The sequence below is a fragment of the Rattus norvegicus genome, chromosome 11, assembly GCF_036323735.1.
Source record: "Rattus norvegicus strain BN/NHsdMcwi chromosome 11, GRCr8, whole genome shotgun sequence".
In the NCBI taxonomy this organism is placed as follows: Eukaryota; Metazoa; Chordata; class Mammalia; order Rodentia; family Muridae; genus Rattus; species Rattus norvegicus.
Window position 1 is genome coordinate 73,553,690 of NC_086029.1, and position 18,617 is coordinate 73,572,306.

General features: G+C 38.7%; 1 protein-coding gene and 1 pseudogene across 2 annotated transcripts in view; both read right to left on the reverse strand.

Annotated features, from left to right (window-relative positions):
• The window catches only part of Lsamp (limbic system-associated membrane protein), a 2,169,735-nt gene that overhangs the window by 1,500,405 nt on the left and 650,713 nt on the right, over window positions 1-18,617 (reverse strand). The window lies entirely within an intron of this gene.
• Window positions 1-18,617, reverse strand: part of LOC134481072 (large ribosomal subunit protein uL6-like) — a 125,609-nt pseudogene that overhangs the window by 15,587 nt on the left and 91,405 nt on the right.

Below are 18,617 nucleotides of genomic sequence, written 5' to 3' on the forward strand. Positions count from 1 at the left end.
GATTTTTTTTCTTTCTCTTTCAAAAGTCTGATATTCTTCCTTTTTTGTTCATCTACAGTTGGGAATTCAAATATAGAACTTATGTCCAAATAAAATGAAAACTCAGTAAATAAGACTCTTCAGTTGAGAACTGGAAAGTAGCCCTAAATACATGTATGTGGGTGTACTTTCTTTTGACATAGAATCAAATATAAATTATCACTTAACCCTAGATTTGAGAGACAGAAGGCATTGAATAAAAAGTATATTTCTCTTGTTAAAGAGGGAGTAATGACACTTTCCAATGAGGCCCAAAAGACAGAAAAGAAATCATAATTAGTTGAAATATTCTCTGTCTATGCCTTTTGATTATCACTCAGTATATATCCCTCATCAAATCAGATTAAGGACCTACAGGTGGAATATATCTATGACCTTCCTCTAATAAAACAACTGAAGTTAAGAGATATCAAGACATTTGTTCAGGGATATGCATTCATAAGAGGAAAGTTGGGAGTTTGGATCTGGCCAGCTGGATTCTGGGGCAATAATATCCTGTACCACAATTCTCTATAGCAAGGAAAACCTTTAAAGATGTGGGGCTACACGGGAGAGTGGGCTCCAGACCCACCCTCCACTAGCCATGCCACTTCTCCTTTACTTTCATGAATCATATTTTTCTAGATTAAAATCAAAAGGAAAGAAAGCACTGGGATGCCAAGGGAAAATATCAAAATTAATAGGCTCCTTTAGTCACGGTGCAGACAGTAAATCAAAATATTTGAAGCCAAGACAGCATTCTGTACTCATATCACATAAAACAAAATGAAACTACAGGTCAATCTGAAGCTTTGTTCTGCTGACTCTGTCCTTTTGATTGATACATCGTCCCTGTTCTCAGAAACACAGGACGACCATAAGATGAAAGATATCCAAATAAAACGGTTTAAGTAAATTTTCAGGAATGACTACGCGGGCCAACCTGTGGTGTCCTTTCTTCCTTCTCCTCCATCATTCCTGAGCCGTCAAAGCAACATTACGCCCACTGACACAGCCCATGGGAAAACAGCAGCAAAGATGGCTGATCAGTCAGTGAGTACAAGTCAATAACAATTTTGCAATTATACATTCTATAACCAAATTAGAAACAATGTCATTAAGTCTCAATGGCAGGGAAAAAAATTAATTAATTTAATTTAGAAAAATTTTTTGTTTGTCCAAAGTAAATACCCTGGGAGATTGCACTATGTCATTTGGTAATTACTATGGAACAATACAGGAACATATCATGATTGGTGTCTGGCAAAACAGCAATCACATTTGCCTTCTAATTATGGCTGAGCTCTCTGGGAACCACAGTGAGTAGTGCACCCTGCTGTTACACCACGGCAATAACACTCATTACCCCAGTAAACACTGTGGAAGGGACAGTAACACACAGGGGCCTCCCTGCTGTGAGGCAGAGGCAGAATCACTCATTAGTCTGGGAAGCATCACTGGATCATCTTTAATTAATTCCAGAAGATGTAGTAACCTGCCCACTGCCACAATGCAATGATACCCCTCATAACCTCTGCCTACCACCCTTTCCTTACTTAGGAAACCCACAGTAACCTTACCATAATGGTGATGTACTGTAAGGTATAAGGGTTGAAGCTTAGATTTGTGAGTTTTCAGACATCTATGTCCCTAAGTCCCCAGTGTGAAACACATATTAAGAAAACTATGAAGAGCCAATACTATCTTTCTAAGAAGTTCCTTTTCTCTGATTACCGAATTGTAACAACACTGGTGTAATCTTTTCCTTTTATTCTGAAAATTAGAGTGATAATTGTACTATCGCTTTATGGATTCCAGGGTACTGGTAATTATATTCAGTTACCTAGGAACACAGCAATTTCAAAGCTATTACCTGCAGGTATCGTTTATGTTCTTTGCCCTCTTCACTTGCAGTCACAACTTTTACTCTAAATTCGAAGAGGCAGGATAAAAATGTGTTGGTGACGCACCTTGCTATGGGGAAACGGAGACCGTTCAGTGAGAAGAGAATAAGGAAAGACAGATAGGTAGCCTTGACCTCCACTGAGAGATGCCCAGGCCATTGGGCAAATGGAACAAACAGACCAGCAAACAGAAGGTAGGGTCTGGGCTGCTGCTGTGCTTTCTTGGCTTAATTTGAAGATAAGGGCGAGGGTTCCCGAGGTTCTGTATTTAAACTTTTTTATGAGATGCACACCTGCCTCCCTGCGAACTAATTTTTGATCATGACTTGCCCTGACAGGTGAATTAATGACTTTTAGGACAGCAGTTTGAAAAATAATTAAATGTAGGTGTTGCTGTTTTCATACGAGGGTGAAAAATAACTGCTTTGCCATCACATTTATCACGTTGACTTGTACAATTTCTTCTCCAGCTTAGAACTTGGGGAGGTTGTACATGTAGTAACTCAATATGCCCTTAGCACTGCGAAAGAGGGACTCGTGGATGAATGTTTCCCTAGTCGTTGTGGTTATGGGAGTTAGTCTGTGTTGTCATAGGCTTATAAGGATGATCAGGTCTTTAAGTTATCAATAGTAACATTAATACAGACTGGGCTCTTAACTAGCTATAACAGTAACACGGCAAAAGTAACTTTCCAGGCCCCATGTGCAAGTCAAGGACATACCTCTAAGACACCAAGGCCAGAACAGATGTGAGTTGAAGGGAGTCAGGAAGGGGATTTGGCTTCTAGCCCATCTGCATTCTTTTTGTTTGTTTGTTTTATTTTGTTTTAAATTTATTTTTTGGATATTTTATGTATTTACATTTCAAATGTTATCCCCTTTCCCCCTCTCCCATATGCCCTCACCTCCCCCTGCTTCTATGAGGACGCTCCCACTCTCACCCACTCACTCCAATCTCAATGCCCTGGCATTACTCTACATTGGAGAAATGAGCCTTCACAGGACCAAAGGCTTTTCCTCCTAATAATGCTAGACAATGTCATCCTCTGCCCCATTTGTGGCTGGAGTCATGGGTCTCTCCATGTGTACTCATTGGTTGGTGGTTTAGACCCTGGGAGCTCTGGTGGGATCTGGTTAGTTGATATTGTTGTTCTTCCTATGGTGTTGCAAACCCCTTCAACTCCTTCAGTCTTTTTTCTAACTCCTTCATTGGAATTCTCTTCTTCAGTCCAATTGTCAGCTACAACCATCCTCACCTGCACCAATAGGGCTCTGCTCCAACATATAGCAAGGACACATGCTCCACTATGTTCATAGCAACCTTATTTATAATAGTCAGAAGCTGAAAAGAACCCAGATGCCCTTCATCAGAGGAATGGATACAGAAAATGTGGTACATTTACACAGTGGAGTACTACTCAGCGATTAAAAACAATGACTACATGGAATTCTTAGGCAAATGGATAGAACTAGAAAATATTATCCTGAGTGAGGTAACCGAATCACAAAAGAACAAGCATGGTATGTGCTCACTGATAAGCTTACATGATATAGCCCAAAAGTTTGGAATAACTAAAAAGAAAATTCACAGATCATATGAAGCCATCTGCATCCTTGACTCAATGTAAGAGTTGCAACGTATAACTAGTTAGATAAGCATTAGCAGGCCTGGAGGGCATTAAGAATGGATCCCGCCCTTTCTGATCAGCTGTGGAATCTGCCTCCCATCTGTCATATGAAAACATAGATGTATAACACCTTTTTGAGGCCCAATAAGTGACAAAAGAATTGGATCTGAGTCATACCTTTGGTTTTGGGTAGAGACATGACATTCACATCTGCTCCAAAGACTTAACAGAACTCACCATCCTCCCCTTACCCCACTTAAGAGTTAATCTAACTGGTTCTGCAAATTTCCTGTATAAGAGATACCTCTCAGGAAAGATGATTTTCCTGGCTAGCTAAGATATGCTAAGGAGATGGGCGGATTAATAATCTACTTAATGGGATAAGGTGCATCTGTATTCCACATGGCTTTTCTTCCTTCAGGGAGTAGCATTTGGATTTCTGACTTGTGACTCAAAAATGATATGTATTCTTTTTTCTTTTTCTCTCTTTTTGGATACTCTACATCTTAAGAATCTTACCTACCCTGATACTCTGGGCTTTCTCATTAGTTTTCTAGAGACCTCTGCTCCATATAGCATCTTAAAGATAATCCATTGCTGACCTTCTATCAAAAGTCATGGCTCTCTCCTCTCCGCTCTTACTATACTCCTCATACTTTTCTTTTCTTAAACATTAATATGTCTGAGTATCGTTTCAAGTCCATTTTTACATTATTTTATCAATGATACTAAATAACCATAAAGAAACAAGTCTGATTCTCCAGTACCACCTGTTATGATGAGTTATTCGTTTGAGACAGAGCACCTAGTCATCTTATCACAAGTCAGGGTTAAGACTGTATCTTGTAAGGGATCACTTATCTATTCTTAGTTCATGCAGAGGAAATCAGGTTCTTAATGAAGTCCCATGTCAGAAGAAGACTGACAATTTGTTTGGTATGAAAGAAACCCACACATTCAATGGCCTGAAACTGCTCTGATATGCATCAGGCAGAAGCCTCTTTCAGTGGAGGCCAGCTGTGTCTCCGAGTCCTGCATATCTGTTCACACATCAGCTTTCTAAATGGGGAAAAATCATCAAAGATAGGTAAAAAAGGAATTTAGTCTTTTTCAAGTGTGTCATCTGCCTCATGGGCTTCAGCTCAGATCATAGTTACAGTGGAGCAGCAGACTAGAGGGACTTTTAGTTCTAAGTTATTAGATATTAATGTGCACTGTTACTATTCCTCCATGTAAACCGCTGTCTTGAAGAGAAACCAATATTCATTTTTCACCAAAATTGGCCTTATGCTCTTTTGTACCATCCCAACTGATCCTAAAAGAAAAGGATCTAGATGCGAATAAGACTCAGTAGAAGAGTGCTTCCTAACATGTGTGAGGTCCTAGTTAGTTGCAAGTCCTAGCACACCACACAAACACACACACACACACACACACACACACACACACACAAACACACACACACACACAATCTTAATTATTAATTTTAAAATTTAAAGGAAAACCTGTGCAGTACCGGTACATGCCTTTAATCTCAGCACTCAGGAGACACGGGCAGGCACATCTCTGAGTTTGAGACCAGTCTGGTCCATAGACCAACTTCTAGAACAGCCAGGGATATACAGAGAAACCATGACTAGAAAAACAACACACATTACTCACTGCCCTACCTCAAAAACACCAAAGGAAAATAAACATAGGAAGACTGAAAACATGGGGAATAGGATTTGGCGAAGGTGTTCTCACTTGCTCAATTAGTTGCAGTCCAAATGTATATTTTCATAACATTTTATTTTCATATACTTTAAAATAGAAATTTGTAATAACTTGTTTTGTTTCTATAAGGAAAAAATTCAATTTAATATGATACACTTGTTTTCTGAAAACAAGATATTAACAGCATAAATCCAATGCATTTTAATAAAGAGCAAACCAGAAAAATGTATACACACTACAAACAAATGTCTTGGATCTGCTGAAGTACAGCACAAAGTGAAGTTCAGAGAAAAGCACATATTGCTTTAAAATGCCTTTATTTACCACATTCACTGCATGTACGGTATGCCTCAAATAGAAAGAAAAATACTAAGAAGTTAATTTCCTGAGGTACACGATGAAATTGTATAGTACACAGAGATACAGGGCCATGCAGGCGTGCTACTGGTACAAAGCAACAGTGGTTATATTGACTTTGCTACTACAGTGCAAAGGTCTCATGGGACCTTTAGCAGAACTGACTCTTTATGGTTCCTAAATCCCCAATCAGAAGGAAGGTCATCAAGCATAGCTCTGATCATCTCCTGGAGTAAACAATTTGGAACTTTCTGGGAAAAACTATGTTCCTACTACGTTGAGAAGGTTATTGCGGATGCTACGGAAAACATGAAGCTACCCATATTGAAACGGTCTCATAATAGGGATTATCTCACTTCACTGAATGCTAGAAAGGGGGAATCCCATCACTCAGTTGTGGAATGAGAGCTTCATCTTTTTGCCAAGCTGGCTGCTTGCTGCTCAAGCCACATGAAGGAAATCATACATAGGCACATGAGATCCTCAGGCTAAGCTGACAAACTGGTGTTGTCAGGGAGCTTCTCCTTTCAGATGTCTTTTAAGACTGTTACACACCTGCCATTCATGAAATGTATTTTTCATCCCTCCCTAGAGTGTTCCTCAAAACTTACATCAATCCATTTTTTGTGTGTGAGCTTAAATAAGTATGTAACATATTTACTTTTTCAGTTACTTTGGGCTTCAGATGCTAGTCTCTCTCAAAGCAAAAAACTATTACAATGTGAACTATGGATGCAATTAAAATATAAAAAGAAAGAAAAAGAAACCAGGACACCTTTGTCAGAGAGACTACAGAGCTGATCAACTAAGAAATTTGTGGTTGTGGAGAGTTGGACTAATGTAAATGCATAGACAAATTATCATGGGACACGTTTAGTGCCCTTACTAGACATCCGTTGTCCACCACTGTTCATGTCTGATTAGCATCTTTATGACTACTAGTTTATTCTTTTCAGAACATATTAACAGACAGTTTACATTCACCAACCCAAATCTAAGACATACATCAAGCTACATCTGACATCCACAGCATTTTTTCCTATTTTACTATGACTGACTTTCCTGATGTTCTAACATAGTATTTTTTTAATTCTTTGAAATACTTCATTTTGTTTTATAGATATAAAAACTTTATAAAACTGTATCTACCTTGGAATACACTGTTTAAGAGATAACCCATCAGCGCTCCTAGACCATGCTCATTCACATGTGGTTCAAAAACAGTCTCTTAATGATGAGGAAAGAGTTATATTTTGTATCTAAAGCACTTTGAAACATAAGGGTCTAAAATATTATTTGTGCATATGTCTTTATTGTTTTTCTGATATGGAAATGGAAATAAGCATCTTTCTTTCCTTTTCTCACTTATCTTTAGACTTTTTTTGAAAGCTAAGTATATGTATGGTGCATTTAAAATTTTGCCAATGCTTGATAATAATTTATTAATTTGGGACATTCTAAGTACTAGTGGCATTAGGACAACTTGTTTAGTGTTAATTCCCACAGGGTATGAAGTTCTATTCAGATCATTACATTTTGTTTTAATTAATGTAGCTACAACTTTATAAAAGAAAAAAGGTACATTTTGCTTTAGGTTAAAGCGAGCTACTTTAGATTTTATTTGCCCTTTCATTAAGTCTGTGACATTTGAGCCTCTGTTCCAGTCCAGTTTCCACTTTATCATAGGTCAGAAAAAATAAGAAAGAAGTTTGTTGCTTACTTTCATTTGATAGAAATGATACTTTCAAATATGAAACTTTCCAACAATGTCCTCAATGCCAGCAAATACCAAAAAACAAACAAACAAAACAAAACAAAAATAAAAATCAGAAGTTACCATTCACCAAAAGAAGTAGATTCCATTGCTAGTGATCATCATTATAGAACACTAATAACACTATCTAAATATGTTCCAGTTTCGAAGAATTATCGCTATCAATAGGACAAAATGGCAGCCTGCGGACTGGAAAAAGGATCTTCACTAACCCTCCTTCCAAAAGACTGCTAATATTCAAAATATATTAAAAAACCTCAAGAGGGTTTAACTCCAACATAGCTAATAACCCAATTAAAAAATAGGATAAGGACCTAAACAAAATTCTCAACAGAGGAATCTTGAATGGCCAAGTAGCATCAATGGGAGGAGAGATCCTTGGTCCTGTGAAGGCTTGATACCCCAGTGTAGGGCAATGCCAGGGAAGGGAGGCAGAAAGGAGTGGGTGAGTAGGTGGGGGAGCACCCTCATAGAAGCTGGAGGTGGGGGTGGGGGTGGGGGTGGGATAGAGGGTTTCCATAGGGAAAACCAGGGAAAGGGGATAACATTTGAAATGTAAATAAAAAAATATATAAAAGGAACGGGAAAAAGGAAATGCTTACCCTCCTTAGACATCAGGGAAATGGAAATAAGATTTCATAAAATTTCAATCATAAGATTTTACCTTACCCTAATCAGAATGTATGGTATGTACTCACTGATAAGTGGATATTAGACAAAAAGCTCGGAATACCCAGGATACAACTAACAGACCATATGAAGCTCAGGAAGAAGGAAGCCCAAAATATCTCAGTCCGTCTTAGGCAGGGGAACAAAATACACAGGAGGTAGAAGGTGGGAGATACTTGGGAGGAAGAAAGGAGAGAAAGATGACAGGATCAAGTATATAGAAGATGGGGGAATAATACAGAGGTTCAGGAAATTGAACAGAGGTGCGTGGCAATGGAGGTTGAGAAACTGGGGATAGCCACCAAAAAGTCCCAGAAGCCAAGAAAGCAGGAGGTTCCCAGGACCCAAAGGAGATAACATTAGTTGAAATAGCCAGCAAATGGGAGGGAGAACCCGTAGAGATCATATTTAGATATTAGAAACGGCCCCCGTCTGGGAGATGGGGCCACCCACTCATCTCCAAATTTTTAACCCAGAATTGCTCTTGTCTAAAGGAAATACAGAGACAAAGTGTGGAGCAGAGACTGAAGGAAAGGCCATCGAGAGACTGCCCCACCTGGGGATATATTACATATGCAGCCACCAAACCCAGACACTATAGCTGATGGTCAGAAGTGCTTGCTGACAGGAGCCTGATATAGCTGTCTCCTGAAAGGCTCTGCCAGAGCCTAAGCAAAACAGACGTGGATGCCTGCAACCAACCATTGGACTGAGAACTGGGACCCCAATGGAGGACTTAGGGAAAGGACTGAAGGAGCTGAAGAGGTTTGCATCCCCACAGGTAAAACATCAATATCAACCAACCAGACCCCCAGAGCTCCCAGGAACCAAACCATCAACCGAAGAGTTTACCTGGAGGGACCCATGGCTCCAGCTGCATATGTAGCAGAGGATGGCCTTATCTAAGATCTATGGGAAGCAAGGCCTTTGGTCCTGTGAAGGCTGGATGCCCCAGTGTAGGGGAATGCTAGGGTAGTAAGGCAGGGCGGTCTGAGTGGGTGAGTGGGTGGGGGAGCACCCTCATAGATGCAGGGGGAGGGGTGTTATAGGGAGCTTGTGGAGGGGAAACCTGGAAAGAGGATAGCATTTGGAATGTAAATAAAGAAAACATCCAATAAAAATACAAAAATTAAAAATTAAAAACTATGCAAATGGCAGCACATGCTAGCAAGGATGTGGAGAAAGAGGAACATTCCTACATTACTGGTGGGATTGCAAACTGTTACAACCACTCTGGAAATCAATCTGGAGATTTCTCAGAAAACTTGAAATAGTTCTTTCTACCTAAAGATGCAGCTATACCATTCCTGGGCATACACCCAAAAGATCCTCCAACATACAACAGGGACCTGTGCTCTACTGTGTTCATAGAAGGTTTTTTTTAAGAGCCAGAACTGGACACAACTCAGGTGTCCCTCAGTAGAAGAATGATTACAGAAAATGTGGAACAATGGAATACTATGCAGCTATTAATAACAAGGACATCATGAATTTTGTAGGCAAAAGAATAGAACTAGAAAACATCCTCAGCGAAGTGACCTAGACCCAAAAGGACATGCATGTATGTACTTACTGATGAGTGGATATTAGCCAAAAATTATAGAATACCCTTGATATATCCCACAGACCCAAAGAAGTTCAATACGAAGGAAGACCCAAGTGAGGAAGGGGGTACAAAATAGTCATTGGAGGCAAAGGGAGGGAAGTGGATGGGAGAAGAAAAGAGGAGGGGAATGGGTGGGAAAAAATTACCTGTGCAGAGGGACAGGAGAGAGAGAGAGAGAGAGACCCAGAAAGCCAAGAGAATGAACAGAAATCTGTAGCTGCCAAGAGTGGAGGGATGGGGGATATCTTAAAAACAAAACAAAACAAAAAAGGAGTCATTTCACTCAATTCTCATATTTGTCCTGTGAGGTAAGTAAGTATCCACAGCTTAAAGATGAAATATGTATGGTTCACAAGAACTAAGTGACATGCTTAAGGACTAGACAAAGATTACACAAGAAGCCTACCATGACGCCAAATATCTCACCTTCACAAAAGGAGCTGAAGAATTGATGAATGGAAATATGGTGACAATTGGGCAATGATAATAGAACATATTTTGATAGATGTAAACCTATCCTTACACCTAAATATGCATGGTCTTTTTACATATTTTTGTGAATAGTGCAATGGGCAACTATGGTCAAAATTTCCTGGTCTCCCCAGAAATAGATTCTTCGTTCATGCTTTCTTGATTTCTAGAGACTCTTTCCCTTTTGTCTGTCTGTAGGACTTTTCCTACATTGTGCCCTCTGTATTTCACTGTGCAACAGCATGTTAACTTTTTTGCTCTCCTATGGTAGGTATGTGGAGAAATACAATAATATAGTAAATGGTACTCATAGGCCACTGCATGCACAGCCCAATGCCTCATGCTGGAATTTCTTAGCACTACAGGGTGGCTCTCATGGCCTTCTCCATTTTTACTTCATTTGAAGCTGAGGCTGTTGTTGTCACCTTTCTCAGACGAAATCCAAGGAAGAAGGCTTTTCCGATCTGTTTGCCTTCCATCTCCTCTTATCAGCTATAGTCAAACACCGAGAGCACACAATGACGGCCTGTTTATTGATCCCACTCATGTCGCTAAGATCTCCAGTACAGAGCATGTTCGTGACTAAATGAATCCAAGCGAGACTTGCCAGCAGTAGGTAGGCTAAGAGTACACACGAAAATAAGACAAGGGAACTGAAAAGTGAGTTTGTGGAATAAAACCAACCAAACCAAATAAACAGTAACCTAGATTTCAATCGTCTTACGGTTAAAGGAAACAACATAATGCTAGAGAATAATTAGATATAAATGTCCGCCATTGAACACATTTACTATTTGGGATTAAATTGCCTATAATGAAAATCTAGGTTTTAAAAACTCTAATAATATATTGTGATGAAATAAATATACATTCAAAGGATGCTTCATGATCAGCAATCATTTTCTATGGAAACAACATGAAGTAGGTAGCAATTAATAATTTGGCATGAATTCTCACGGGCATTTTTCCCAAACAGTGATCTCTACACCCCACATGACCCATTTTCCTGACCTAATATGGCAAACATATTGCAGTAACTCCCTGCTCTTGGGCATGAGTAAAATTTTCTCTGATTTTAGTATTTACACTTCTTATCATTTATGGAAAAGTCAACTAAACAGTTACCCCAAAGTTACCAAAACCAAAGTCTCAGTCCAGGTTCTGACTCAGTCCTTTGGCTGAAGACATGGGAGGAAAGAAAAGAAAAAAAAGAACTTGGGAATCACATTCCAGTCTCACTGAGATTCAGCTGAGGGAGTCTGGAAGGTAACACATTTTAATTAAGCTTTCTCTAAACCAGCAGGGAGTGAAAATTCAGCCAGGATTGTATTTTCCAATTTCTCTCTTCAGGGAACATATGTAGAAACTGTTTTGAGGGTGAGCTTTTATATATCTGAAGGACACAATTTGATTACAAACAGGCAGAAACTTGTGAAATATCAATTCTCATTACACCTGTCTCTAGCACTACTACCAAAGACCTTATAAAACTTTAAAAACATTATCTAACTCGGCTATTAATCATCTGATTTCTCAAGTCATTGTTTCACAGTGAAGGCCAAAGGAATTTCTTTAAATTTGTAGAAAAAAATAAATTTCATTTCCCATCTCTCCTACCTTTCTATAGATACAAATATGTATACACAAAGTATATTCTTCATTAGTGATCCAGGCTTCTGACATACCAAGTAGAGTTATCAATACCTTTGTGGTCCAACTAATGGATGAGTATAAATTCATGTGTTGAGTAGTTCACCGAAATATGATGGTGTAGTTCTTCCACCCAAAATTTCACTCAGATGTTAAGATTGATGATTACATACATACATACATACATATATACATATATACATATATACATACATACACACATACAAACATACAAACACACACACACCCTAAAGACACAAAATTATTATATTTTGCATAATGAGGATTTCTGAAAACAGAAGGTCAAGCCTTTAGCAAGCAAAAAAGTGGCTTTTGAGACCAGAGGACGGCCATCTTAGTGTCATGCTCAGATAAGAAATGATGCTGATCATGTGTATAAACCAGGCCATATTTCATTTTTCCTGCTGATATATTAACTGTGAGAATAAAAACACTGGCAGGATTTCAATGCTATCAAAGATCAAATCTCCAAATTACTGTCTTTACCTAAAATGTACATGTAGAATTTTCCACATCTAATGTGTGATAGATTTATCATTATTGTTAACAGAATTACCATGCTTATGCTAGAGGCTAGATGGCTGACAAGATGAGAACCAACTTTTACAATATGGATCTAAATGATAATTATCATCTTTCACTTCTGTGCTCTGGTTATCACATACGGTGATAGGAGCTATGCTTGGCATGATAGCAAAAACCTGCTATAGACATGACTTCATTATATAATATAGACTTTCATCTTAGTTCTATTACTCAAAGCTACATATTTCTCACTAGTTGCTTACATGTTCTTAACTTTTTCTGCCCGATTTCAGTTAAACCACTATCCTACCAGGTTCTTATTTTTTTATTGCATTTATTTACATTTCAAATGTTATCCCCCTTCCCAGTTTTCCCTCCACAAGGCCCCTATCTCCTCCTTCCTCCCCCTGTCTCTAGGAGGGTGCTCCCCTAGCTGCCCACCCACTCCTGTCTCATCAGCCTAGTAGGGGGAACAGAATAATCTCTGGGAAGTTGAGGGACAGGAAGGGAGAGAGGAGGGGGAGGGAAAAGGGGGCCAGTTCCGATGTGGGAGGAGATGGGGGAGAAATACAAAGGGTCAGGAATTTGAAAGTAGGCATTAGCAGTAGGGGAGGAGCAACTGGGGGTAGCCACTAGGAAGTCCCAGATGCCAGGGACCCAAGAGGTTCAGAGGACCCAAAAGGGAAGATGTTAGCTAAAATACCCAACGATGGGAAGATAGAACCTATGGAGACCATAGCCAGTAAAATAGGCATGGCCCCCATAAGGGATGGGGCCACCCACACACCTCAAAAATATTAATCCAGAATTGCTCCTACCAGGTTCTTATAAACGATAAAAGACACAACAGTAAGAAAAAGATAAAGCAGTTGATAGAGTACAGCAATTAGCCATCATACTTGGTAACTAAGAGTTTTAAAGAAGTCTGAAGATAACCTATAGAAACATCTATTCTTTCTTGCTCTAATTCCCTTTATTCATAATATAGACACCATAATAGTTACAATAGTCAGTCAGCACATGGAATGATGACCAGAATCAATAGGACATGGTACCTAGGCCCTTTTTAAATTGGAAATATAGATATAAATATAACTTGTCACTATTAAACACAAAACTCATCATGCAAGCATTAGAAAGGAAGGTTGTTGATGAAGTAGAGGATTCCTAACAGTGTTCAAGAACATATGATATTTTCATAGTCTGACATTCAGGAGAGAATTTCTAAACCAAATCTTTTCTTCATACTATATTTGCTAATTGATCTACACGTTGAATATTCTCCAAAGCAGTAGCATTTTCTATACAAGGACCAATACTGTCTCCGTCTCAGACAGGACTAGCCCATCTGTTGCTATCAGCTAACGTTTAAAATCACCTGTTCCTGGTAGCCATCCATTTTTAAGTCCTCAAAAATCAGATCAGAAAACTCATCAATTCCTTCAAGATTCTCACAAGGGAAATGGTTGAAGAAGAATGAAGATGAGAAACAGGGGCAATAAGAAAAGAAATACGTAAGTTCACAAAAGTGAGAAAGGGTATTGTTTATATAATAATAATAATAATAATAATAATAATAATAATAATAATAACAGAAACGTTATACAGGACTGAAAAGTACCCATCCCAGTAAGTAGAATCAATCAAAGATGTTAATGTTGTCAGCTTAGTCTCTTGGAACCAAAGTTGTTCCTGTTTCTTTCTATCTTTTGTTTTCTTCCCACAAGACTAGAGCATCAATAGGCAATAATGATACGCAAGGTCAGTCACTTCCTGGAGTAATCCTTTTGCCCTGCAACATAGGACAACCTAGTGTAGTGTAACCGGTCTATGACCTATCCTGTGTTTCCCAACACCACATAGGTCAGTGTCCTTGAAAAGGTAACACAGAAGGTAACACGTGCCCCCCACTTTATCTCAGCAAGGTAAGTGGGTGATGCTGTGAATCTATACACCTACCATCAGCCTTGAAAAACACCCCTACTGTCTTGTGGTGCCTAGTACACGTGTAGTACTGGAGGCAGCCTAAGAATCACATATATGTTTACCCAAAGGGAAACATTGGTTCTCAAGAGGAGTTATTCTTGGAACACAGATTTGCTTCCTTTACTATAAGCATTAATTTTTATCAATTTCCTCTAATTATTTGGGAGACCCTTAAGTTGATGCCTATAATATAGAAACTCAGTAATAAAACTATTATTACGACACAATGCCTTTGGCCTACATCCACATAATTATATTTTTCTTTCAATGCTGAACCATGTATGTTATTCAATGATTTTTTAAAAAAATTAATACTAATACTGTAATTGCTCTTTACATTTAGGGTATACTTTGCCCTTTTAAGTAGAAAAACGTTATGACAGATGAACCAACATTTGCCTTTTGTTTTTTCCTCGAAAAGCACAAGTTATGGTTTCGGCGCAAGGTACTCACACACCATTGTCATCACATGATTAAATGACTGACTGCATGGCTTTTTATTTCCTCTTCAAAGTTAAATAGCATTCATATTTCAACAAGGGCTTGTTCCTCTGTAAATCACAGATTTAAAATTGCAATTTACGACAGCAGAGCCTCACCTGCCAAAACAACTTCAAATTAAATAGCAACTTTTGTTACAATGTTTCGGAGCCGTATCTGGGAAACGCAACTGACAGTGGCGTCCTGTGGAAAGGGCTTCGACAAGGCAAGAAAAGGCATCTTGACTGACAGGAGCACGCTCTGTTGCCTTGACAAACAAGCAAGAACTCAGCCCCAATCTGTTGGAGTCTCAAGGCTCACAAACCTGCCAGATTGCCATCTTTGTGCTGAATGCAAACTAATCACAGGAGCTAGAAATGATAAATTGTGGACGGCTACAGTGGGAAGCAACATATTTAATCAATCTCTTTTCCTCACTCCGGAAGTTCTGCGTGTGAAGCCTGTGCTTCTGTTAGGACAGACAGTTTCTACTTCTGCAAGTGCAAACATCTCACTCCACCATCCCTAACCAATCGTGCCCATGGCTTTCCCTCACAGTGCACATTTAAGGTTGGCTTTCTGGAGATTGGCTACTGTCAGTCTTTAGGAATGCCTGTGGTCTATGAATGCAAAGTTTAGAATCGTAACTTTTTCAACTCTCCTGATCCGGTTGTGCCACCAGCATCACTGTTGCCATCTAAGATATTTCTGACGCTTTTACAATGCGCCTAGCCCTGAGCTAAGCATCTTACATCTTCATCTCCAGGAGTTATTCTGAAGATAAATTGAAAGGGCAGCATTAAATGTATAAAGCACAAGATTAATTCAAGACTTCAATGTATTATTCCTGGAAACACAGTCATTTTTAATTCTCTCATTTAAGTCCTCGAATCAAATAGCTATAATTTAGCCATTGCTTTTTGAAGAGATTTTTCTCTCTCTCTTACATTTGCCATTATATATAGGACAGAGCTATAAATCTACTATGAATGTGTTAGCATAGAAAGTCATGGCAATCTAGTTTCGGAGTATTTTATCCTCATTGAATGTTTGTCATCAGATCTCTGGGTGGGTTGGGGGTGGGGCGGGGATGCTGCCCCAGGTGTAGACATTTCAAGGATTTGTAGTAAAGAAAGCATCTTCTCATAAGAATAAGAAGCCCTTCAGATTCTTTTAGTTTAAGACTTTTAAATGTTACAATTCGAGTATTAATTGGTAATGTCTATTGCTTCTGTGGTCAAATTTTTTGTCAGTGGTACTATCTGTTAAACAAAATTTATATTTGTTGAAAAATCCCAGAATAAATGATTGGCAGATTCTTCACAGCAATTCTCCTTTAAAGTTGACCTTCTATTGTCTGGTCTTCCCTTCTTTGGGGAGTCACATCCACTTTTCCCATGTTCATGATTGCTTTTCTCTATTCCCATTTTCAACTCTGCCATTCAGCCTGACATGTGCTTTCTACACATCCTTTTTGTTTTAAATAAAGCAGAGATGGAATTTAGACACATGTGCTTGAATTTGACAACTTCATCTGAACTCCTTACATTTCATTACATATTTCTGGGGATATAAACGATGAGGAACAGCGCTGGATGTGAAACCCTGTTGTCACTATTTTTTTACAGCCTTGTCAATGTCTGCTTGTCTGAAAGTCGATCCCTATCAGAGCTGTTTTGATGATATTTGTAAAGATTGCATTGACCTGAGCTAACGTACGGTGTCATTACCTGCATCCTAAAGTATATCCAAAAACAATCAAGTGTTTTAATTATGTTTTATACTTCATGAATATGGCCTATCTCTTTTAAATTTTGCATCAGGGAATACACATGCTCATAGTGAGTCTATTAAGAATAAGCACTGAATAGAGTTGTCAAAACACTACAGAATATTTAGCATCAGGTCATCTGGTCTGAAGAAAAAGAAATTGTACTACTATATTCCCCAAGGTTGATAGGTGTTATAAGCCACATGAGTGTTCAACGCTTGCTCTGTAAAACCATCAGCTGAAGCTGGTTTTGAAAGCAGGCTTTTTCGATTAGAGCTTTAAGTTGTCTCAGTATGCAGCAATTATATGTAGGCATCCAGTTACCTCAGGATACATATAGAAATTGTTGGGGGCTGGGAAGAGAGGAAAAAAAAAGAAACTGTTTTGAACAAAGAGAGCAACACAGAGATGAAATCACACCTTGTAATAATTCTTTCTATATACAGTGAACACATTCTCTGTACAGAAGTCATTTCTTCCAGGATCCTGTGAGACTCAGGCATGCTCGAGCATCCTCGTTTATATATCCATAAAGTCATACTGTGACTTGGCTCTTTACACAGGAACACGATGTCCTGCAGGTCAAAGAACAAATACTTTCAATTTTATTTCCCTAGTCCCAACAAATGCACAGGGAGATTAACTGATGACCAAGTAAATGGCCCAAAGATAAACAGAAATGAATTACAGGTACGTGTATTGACTATTACTTGGGTGATATTTTCCCATCTCTTTGTGTTCCCATGGTCCCTCCTTTGTAAAAAATCTAAACAGTCTAGATTAAAGGCAAGGCTCAGGAGTGTGGGGGGGTGGGGGTGGGCAGTGTTCTGTGCTTGTTTGTGCAATGTGCTTAGAAGTCTATGATCAAATGAGTTAAAGTAATCTTCAAAATAGATGAGATCTAAACAGAAATCTACTTTGTCTGAATAGTCTTTATTTAGTGCGTATTTCTCCAACCAAAGCTTTTCCCTACGCTGCAACATTCTTAAACAGGGTCATTTCGCAGGCGATTCTTTGATTCATCAGCTTCTCTGACTCCCAGGGAGGAAAACAAACTAATGACATAGGCATTTCTACACAAACTTTTGCCTTAGAAACTATACTTCCCAATACTAACAAGTAAAACTACCATAAACTCCAATGACAGAAGCTAGTAGTAAATGGCTATGTGTCTGAGAGGATAGTAGTCACGATAGCAGGAGAACTAATTAGCGTTAAGCAAGGCAGAATGCAAGAACTGTGGCTTTTGTCATCAGGAAAGTTTCCCCTTGCAGCAGATGGGAAAGGATACAGAAATCCACAGACAGACATTGTCCAGTGAGTGAGAGTCCTTGGAATACTCAGCCCCGAACAGAATGTTTTCATAAAATCTCTCCTCTCAGGGCTCAGGGAAAGGGAAGTAGAAAGGCCGTAATAGTCAGTGGGGATGGAGGACCCCAAGAAAGAAGACCCTCTAAATCAGCAAGATCCTCACCCCTGTGAACTCACAGAGAATGAGACAACACGCTCAGGGAACACGTGGATCTGTCTGCAGCAGAGGGGATCTCAGAGCTGCGTGGAGAAGAAGACACATTCCCCATCCCTACACCAAAAGCAGTCTCCGATAGGCAGCCGCTTGCAAATAAAAAGTAGTTTCCTTTAAGGAAAACTCTAGGAAGAAACAAGGAGGAAGGGTAGGCAGCATGCCAAGAAAGAGATGGCCAACAGACAATAAATGCAAACAATGTCATGTGAGGGCTTTCCTTGTTTTTCCTTCATTTTACATTATTATTTTTATTTCATTATGTTATAGAATGTAATATATAATATTTATATATTTAATATTCTATATAACATATGGGATATAGTATATAATATTACTTATGATATATAGAATATAATGTACATAGAATTCAATATATGATAAAATATATAGGATATATTTTCTATATATACTAAAATAAAAATTATTTATATATATATTTCCCTTTTTTTACACTACCTTTGAGTATATGTTATGTTTTCCTGTGTATGTTTCTATGTGATTCCAGTATGTGCAAAT